The sequence below is a fragment of the Rhea americana genome, unplaced genomic scaffold, assembly GCF_003343005.1.
Source record: "Rhea americana isolate MKP2758 unplaced genomic scaffold, rheAme1 scaffold_118, whole genome shotgun sequence".
NCBI lineage: Eukaryota > Metazoa > Chordata > Aves > Rheiformes > Rheidae > Rhea > Rhea americana.
This window is the reverse complement of record NW_028185239.1, coordinates 515421-523630: the sequence shown is the minus strand read 5'-3', so window position 1 is coordinate 523630 and position 8210 is coordinate 515421. Positions and strand designations below refer to the sequence as shown.

General features: G+C 39.2%; 1 protein-coding gene across 2 annotated transcripts in view; it reads left to right on the top strand.

Annotated features, from left to right (window-relative positions):
• Window positions 1-8210, top strand: part of BBX (BBX high mobility group box domain containing) — a 142141-nt gene that overhangs the window by 31918 nt on the left and 102013 nt on the right. Inside the window, exon 3 of one of the 2 annotated variants that reach the window (XM_085319114.1) lies at window positions 82-165. The exons of the other annotated variant lie outside the window; for it this stretch is intronic. The gene's annotated coding sequence lies outside the window, so the exon portion shown is untranslated. The remainder of the gene's footprint in view (window positions 1-81; window positions 166-8210) is intronic. 2 annotated transcript variants of the gene reach the window in all.

Genomic DNA, 8210 nt, shown 5'->3' with positions numbered 1-8210 from the left:
GGGACGATTGCGAGCTTTCTTCCGACGGGTGAACGTGCCAGGCTGGAGCAGCAGTATCATGGTGATTTTGTTCTGTTACAGTGTGCCAGAACTGTAGTGAGAATGGTAGCGCCCTGCACCGAACGCATTTCTGTGCGAGCTCTGTGACCGAGGAAGGCGAAGGAGGTGAGTGTGAGTTTTACRTTATCCAGGGAGTTGCTGAGGGTGAAACTACCTAGACTCAGCAACCAGAAACAAGCAATTGTTTTGTTGTACCAGCTACTTAGATGTTTTTGCCCATGCTAATATTCTGCTAGAGTATACTCGGGGAACGATGCGTTTTGCTACTCTGAATAGCTGCAGTCATTAAAAGTGTGTAGTGTCTAAACTTGCTTTTCCTAGATTGGGAAGTGTAGAGAAATACGACACAAATCTAGCCACAAGGTACAGGTGATAAAAGTAAAGAATACTCCAAACAACTTGGGACATTCAAAAAGTTGGATAGCTTCARTACTTTGAGGTGGATTGGATAATGCCAGAAAGTGACTATTCAGTGGCTTAATAACTACTGTGGATCTATGCTAATATAATGTATATGAAGGGATGGCATGACTCATGCAACATGTGGAAATAAAATTAACAATGTAAAAAGCAAGAAGGAATAAAAAATTCTTCTTACATGTTGCAAAATTGCTGACATACTCCAGTATTATTTATTTCTCAGAAGRAACAAGTGGGTAAGTTGTAAGAAACTCTTGTTTTATGCTGTGGGGGTGTGTATGTGTGCACACGTGTATGTAGGCAGAAGAATGCAAATACTGTGGGTTCATTAACCAACTTTCAGCCTTTTAAATGGGCAAGCATGGCTCTCTGTGTACCTTCTAATGGATCTCAAAAATTAGAAATCTRTAACTGGTGACAGTTTGCTACTTATTTCATGTTGTGGCATCCCTCTCTTGCCTTCTTTTCATTACTATGTGCTAACAGTCCCATTGGTAGGACAACTTCATTCATTCTGACTGCAGTGCCTTAGGGGGTTTCCTGGAGGTCTGCTCCTAAGAAGCAACACAGAAACTCTAGTCTTGGTGGCCCAGCYAGGGCCGGGATGTGACCCTTCTGGTTGCAGGACACTGCCATAGGTTCTCAGCAGCTCCCCAAGGGGCAAGGGAAGAAGAGGAGAAATCTAGGATCTTGTTGAGGAACATGGGAGATGTGATATGTCCAAGGCTTTGAGCAAATCAGAACTGCTTGCCCTCTTGATTGAGACCAGAGCTTACACTTTGAATGGCTGTTTTCTGTGATGCTGAATTTAATTTGTCAATTCTTCTATAAAGTGAAACAAAATTTTAGTCCTGCGCAAGTTGTGAGGGGAGGTGGATATTTGTTAGTGAAGTTCTTCAGAGAAGGTGTTCTGAAAGCAGTTCTGAGTARAGCTTGGAATCAAGATCTGTTACATTTTGATAGAGAATGAGAGGGGCATGGTAAATTAGAAACTGATTTGATTTGTGGTGGCATTTTTAGGAAAGAGTGACATTTCATCTTGGTGGAAATAATCATTATTTCTTTCAGTTGTAGGACAAGTAGGAGCATATTTTATGGGAGCATGTTGTATTACTGGGCCGCAGTTGCCTTCTGTAATTAAAGAGCTTTGTTGATAAAGATGTACGGTCAAGCAAAAACAAGACACGTTTATTGTCCAGTTGATGGCCACCACTGAATGGGGGAGGGGATGTTTAGAAGGTAATAATAAAAACTTCCAGTCACATATGGCCTGGTGTTTTTTGTGTTTGGTTTCAGGCACTGGGGATACTATGCAGATGGTATGTGSTCTTGCTGCTGTGCCTTCTGTAAATTCATGGCTGCTAAATCTATTTATTTGTGCACAAGAAACTAGCCCAGTGTTACACCATTGCTCTGAGAGATAAAATGGTGGTTGAGATACTTTATGCACTGTTCATGTCAGTAGATTAGAAACATACTGCACCCCCATGTGCGTTGCACCYCAGGGTGTTGACTCTAAAGATGATAATTCTACCTGTGAGTACTGCTCATGTTTTCCACAAGAACTATGTGTGGAAATCTGCTTATCTCATAGAGCAAATGTATTTCCCATATGGACCCAAATACCTAACACTCTTACCTGCCAAAGTTACCTCCTTTCTACTCACATTCTACCAATACCAAAAATCTGCAGCACTGAAGATACAGGCATGATGTTAAGCATCAAGCCTTAACAGCTTCTTGACCTACGTGCCAATTTACTCATTTTGTACTTACTTTGAAACCTTTGATTTTAATAAATAGGAGATTGCTGTAGGAGTTTCAACCGGTAACTGTGGTGTCAAGGGTTCCTAGCAGTGGCTCTAAATACTGTGCTTATAATTTATTTTCTGGGCTTGCTGACAGATAGGGTCAAAACATTGACTCCTGTCACATTTTGGCAGTGAGCTCTTCTGTTAGCTTGTGGACATCTATAAATTTATTTTAGAGTGCTCTGAAGTGGCATGGGAAGTTCTGTCCTCAAGTCGGGTCACTTCTTGTTGGAGGAATCCAGAAGGTATTAATGTGTGCTGCTTTTTTGTAGGCAGGAAGACAAGAGTGAGGGTATGGCTCAGAGTCTTTTCACCTTCAATTAATGACGTGTGTAGTGCTGGCTCCACCTTCCGCATAGACAGTTCAATGCATTATTTGAACCACAGCTCCTTGGCAGAGAAGTAAATAAGACTAATTTGACATAGRTAGTAATGAATACTGTTTAAGGATCAAAACCAGTGCTGTCACTGAAAGAAATGGTCCCAACCTCAGCTACTTGCATCCTGCCCCATGGTGCCATGCTAGTGTTTTTGCAGATGTGTAATGAAGTGGATGGGAAAACTGATCATAGTTAATAGGTTTTATTAGCTTAACTTTTCTATCCATTAAAAGTGTTTTCAGGTGGATCAGTTCTCCGGTCTGATTCTTGACACAATGTGTGAATACTTTGGCTGCCCCTGAAGAAAGGGATCTAAGACTGTGCAGAACAGAAGAGGGGAATAGGATTGCTCTTGGCAACAGAGTTGGCTTTTGTTACTTAAAACTCCTTGTCAAATTAGAAGCTTAAGTGCAAACTAAATAAAATGAGAGAAAATGAGGATATACCTCTAGAAATGAACTACTGTTGTCTGTATATCTCTTGCTGAGAGTGTATATGCATCTGTTAAAATGAGTTTTTTTTTTTTTTTTTTTTTTTTTTTTTTTTTTTGCTATTCAGATCTATCAGTCTAGATAGCATTAGTTTAGTTACTGATGGTGAAGACAACATGTCTTAGCTGTAGAGTTGCTTTCCTCTTTCTCCTGTGATCTTTTCAGAAGTAGCTGCTGCCTTGCAAGGCTTTGCTTTGCGTGACCCAAGATAGCATATTATATGTAGGACTATACTTGAAAATTACATGAGACCTTCAATGGGTGCCTCAGTTTGGCAAGGTAGCATCTGGGTGTGGAATACCTTTCCACAGGTAGACCTTTACTGAAGGTTCAAGGTGTTGGTTAAATTTAAGTCTGGAGTCTGTGCACAGGGTTGCTGCRATGAAACTTTAACTACTGGAAGAGTATCTTTAAAGAGAGGGTGGTTTCTCCTTCARTGGCCTACAAGAAGAGTACACATCTGTGGTCAGTACTTTAATTTTTTTTTGTTTATTTTAAAAGCAGGGTGATTGTTGTTGTTGCTTGTGTGCAATTTGTGGAGTTCAGGAAGTTTTTGTTAGTGGTTTTCAAGCTTTTTCATGTGTTGTAGGTGCTGGCAAAAAGCAGCAAGCAACAAATATTTCTACATGAATTCCTTGCAGCTCTGTTTTGGCTAGAGTAGTTGGATGTTGCATCCCAAGATAAAGATCCTATTTTGAGATTCACTAGTATAGACCTGTGCATTTATACAGGGCCTTGTTACCCTCTGTGAGACTCCATGCAAGTACAGGAATCTATGCAAGTGGTTTTTGACAAGGGATTAAAGGAGTGATACTTGTTTTGCTTGGAAGTTACTCAGATAGTAGAATTAAGAGTTGAAAATATCCTCTCTACTCCTTCCTTTGCACTACCAAAGTAAACTAAAAACCCAAAGCAAAATGCAGCACATTACTCTAAAATATTACTCAAAGAATCAGTGGAGAGTCAATCTAAACTACAAAAAAAATGCTGTCATTGAAAACAGACTGTATCTGTGAGAGAAGAAAAGGAATCACAGTTTCAGGCTGAGAAAGAAAACTTTTATTTCAATATTTCTATCAAGTTTGCACAGCATGAAATCCAGTTGGTTTTTTTTATAAAGCCAGGAAGATTTCAAGGACTGCATAGAATCCTAAGCAGAAAAAATTAAAAGTGGCAGTTTCATTTGGTTATGGCTTTCTTTCAGGGGAAAAATAACTGTCTCGTGTTCTCTCCTCTTCAAATGGAGAAGTTAGTTAATGAGAATAAATCATGTGAATAATGCTCTTTTAATTTCTATTAGGCAAACTACAGCAAAATGCAAAGGGCCTATAGCACCTCAAATGCTAGTGCAGTTGTGTGTAGCTCCTGCTGGTGAGGGTGAAAAATGACTATGCCCATTAAGGGCACCTTCGGACAGTGTTACCCCGCAGTGTAGACATGGTACAACGGCAGCTGTCATCTCCATGGACTTCTCTCTTGGATGGTCATGGAAGCCTCTCTGGGATATGCTGGAGACCCAGGTGGCTGATAAGGGGTGCTTTCTTYGGCCAGAATCTGTGCTTCATGTGACTTGAGTTAAAACTCTGGTAATGTTTGAGATGTAAGTTTTTGGATGTGGAATTGAGTGAAGAAGGAAGTGGTTTTTATAGTGAGAGGTAACACTTCACTGGGGACAAGTCATGCATCAACTCAAAAGCACTCCCAAAAGGTTCCAYCAGAATAATTGGGTGGATTTCAAACTACAGATGAGCTGGATCAGCTATGGAGTAAAACTCCAAAATGGGTCTCTCCTGCATCCATTAAGAAATGGTTCATATTACAATAGCAATTTATGATACCAGCAAGCTAAAAAATATTCAAAATGGCATATTATCTACATCTTTGTATCTTTATCTAGATATTCAATTCAACCAAAACATTTGTTTCCCAAACTAGTAACTCAAAAGTGAAGCTTTCTGTAAGACAATGAAAATAATTTAATTAAAATTTCCTGTTCCCAGCTGTGAATGAGTATATGGCTGTTTTTTTAATTTAAAGAGATCGTAATATAGCTAGAAGTGTTCTGTACTTGGTTGAGTGGGTTTTTTGTTGTTTTTTGTTTTTTGGTAATTGATAGTGCCACTTGAAGCTTGTTGAGATGTGGAGTTACTCAGAAGTAGCAATTAGGTGTTTAAACAGTTAAAAGTTACTCAGGTAAAACCGGAAGCAAATTCCATCTGGTCCTATCTGCACTGACAAAATCTAAGTCACTTGTAACACCTCATATATTAGTGGAACTTACTCAAGAAGCAGGTTCTTCCTAGTCAGGGCCAATAAAGAATTACTAGATTTAAGCAATTTCCTCCCTCTTAAAATATAAGAAGACAGCCAAGCAGCCAGACTCCAATTGCAAAAGTGTGAAATTTTCGAATATAAAACTGAGACCTTCCCAATGATTTTGTTGGTTTATTTAAAATGGACATGAGAACAAGACTCTGTAGTAGATACTTTCTGAGTCAGGTRCTGGGCTTTTGTGGGATATCTGACAGTTTTCACTAAGCTCTGTAATTTCTGAATCTGAATGTGGAAATGTTCACTGCAGGTATGGACATCTGTCTGGTGGATGTCTAATGAGGCAATGAATCTGAATTGGCTTGTTAGTAAAGTGGTGGTTAGGCAGAGAAGTTGCTTTCCAACTGTGTTTTCTGGGTAAGTAAATTTATCTTTAATATTATCTTCCCAGCAGTTGACAGTGTTGCTTCTAACTAAATTACCTGCAGTATGGGTTGACAAATGCACATAAAAGCAGATGAATCCTTTGTTCCTGCTAGTTCTGAGAAAGGTCTTTCAGCTTRTCTTGCAAGTGAGCAAGCTTGTGAATGCTGCAAGGGTGATGCTCTTAGATGAAGGCAACTGTTGACTGATGCTCTTTTAACTGATTTCTGCGAAGCAAGTAAAACATGAGGAGAGGCCATCTCTTGAGATGCATAGTCTTCAGTCAGTAATGTTTTTTACGATCATTGTCAGTCTCCTTGAATTCTACCTGAAAGAAATGTTGGGCATTGTGCCCCTCTGGAGGTTAGTATAAAATGTTCCCCGTGTAAAATATCTCTGAGCAGGGAGGCAGCTGTCTTCTCTGCTAACCAAAGTTCCCAGGTAGCCTATGGTAAGGCCTGTAGGAAAGACAGATTACAGTTAGTTTTTGAGATAATAAAAGCTTGATCAATATACTAAAACTTTTATGAAAAGGATGTCTGTCAACTCAGGTGTTGGTAGCTCTAACCAAGCGCAACTGTGCTTTGGCTAATCGGTGTATTAAGAAGTACTGGAAACTCCAGAAAGGGCTTCACATTTTAATTTGAATGCACAGAGGTAGGTAGATGCTTCAAGAGTGGTTGTGTTACTACTTTTGCAATGTCCTTCCTCTTTATCCCAGGCAAGTGCCACCTTCTACACAATTACTTTGCAAACCAACCTGCTATTTTGTTTTGCTCTTTAGGTGTGCCTGCAAATAGATGCATCTCAATGCATCTTTTTTGTAGTAGCAGGACAAGGTGGGCTTGAATGAGTAATACCATTTGTCATTCAACTTGTGTGGTTCAGTCAAAGTATAATGTGAGACATGAGAACAAGACCTAACCGAAGATAGTGTAAATCAATCAAGTTCTACTGAAACTTTTTGGCTTGCTGTTTTACACCAGCAATGAACTCATCCCTTCATTTTTTTTCGCTCAGAAGAGACTCTTATCTTTATATGTAAAATAAATAAAAATAAGAACTAAAATTAGAGTGGGTTAAATCCATGTGGTAGTCTTACAGATAAGAGTAGCCTTGTCCTTCATATGATGATGGCCAATTAAGACTGTAGACTGTCATTTTTTAGTGGTATAGATTAAATATGTTTAAAAACTAGTAAAGAGATCCAAACTGTTCTTTTACAAAATTGAGTGTCACACAGTTGTCTGCTAATGTGCAGGTGCCACTGTGAATAGGCCTCTGAGCAATGAGTGGCAAGAAACAGCTCTCAGTTAGTAGCCTAATCTGAGGCTAAGGTGTCCCCACCTTTCAGAAAGAAATGACCTTTAGGAACTGTCCTCCTCCTCCGAGTGGCCTGTGTATAGCAGATGTGACCAACGCTTGGTTTGCTAGCCCTGTGAAGGAGCAAGGTGGAGGTTGTCTGCTGAGACCAGAGGGAGGCCGAGTTAAATACTCGCTTCAGGCATCACTTAGCTACTTCTCATACCACACCATTTTGAAGGAGCTTCTGTACTTAGCTTCAGCCATAATGCTTGCTAGGCTTGTTTTTCTTTCTTTCACCTGTTGGTATGATTGTATACTTCTGTTTGCTGCCATCAACCTCAACCTGAAATAGGTCAGTGCTCCTTAACAATACCATAATGATAATTTTCACTTCAGTAGCACTCTTCACTTGAAACTACCCAAATGATTTTAAAGTATTGGTGAAAGAAGCTATGTAACATCTTTCTGACTGAGGTGATTAAGGCAGTTAAGTACAAATTCAAAAAACCTTGTGGCTAGTCTGAAGAACCTATATTTCCCGATTTCCAGGGGCAAGGCTATTGCTGCAGAGATTAAGTTATTAAGTTATAAGACATCAAACCACGTGGGTAATGTGCCTTAGAGAATTGTGTGCAGGATATTTAACACATGGTGTTCATTTCCCTTGAGTCATCTCTGAGCAAAAGTATAAGAGTTTAAGTAGAAAAGATGTTAATAATGGACTTCAGTTGTCCTCCACTCTTTGTGAAGGAAGAACAGGAACACTGTTTCTACCAGAGCCTAACATTAGTGTTGTAGCAAAGTGATTTCCAGAAACAAGAGGAAATTTAAGGTAATCTTGCCCTTCAATAAAGTGCCTACAATTCTTCTCATAGAACAGATGGCAAAAATTGAGAATAACAAAAAATTGATCTAAATGCTGATTGTTTGAAACTAAAGTTTACCTGAAAAATAACAAATGTATTTTTTTCATGTTCTTGTCTCTAATATAGTTAAAATTATTATTTTTCAGGACTTGGAGTGAGTGATAAATGTTTGAAGTCTTCTAA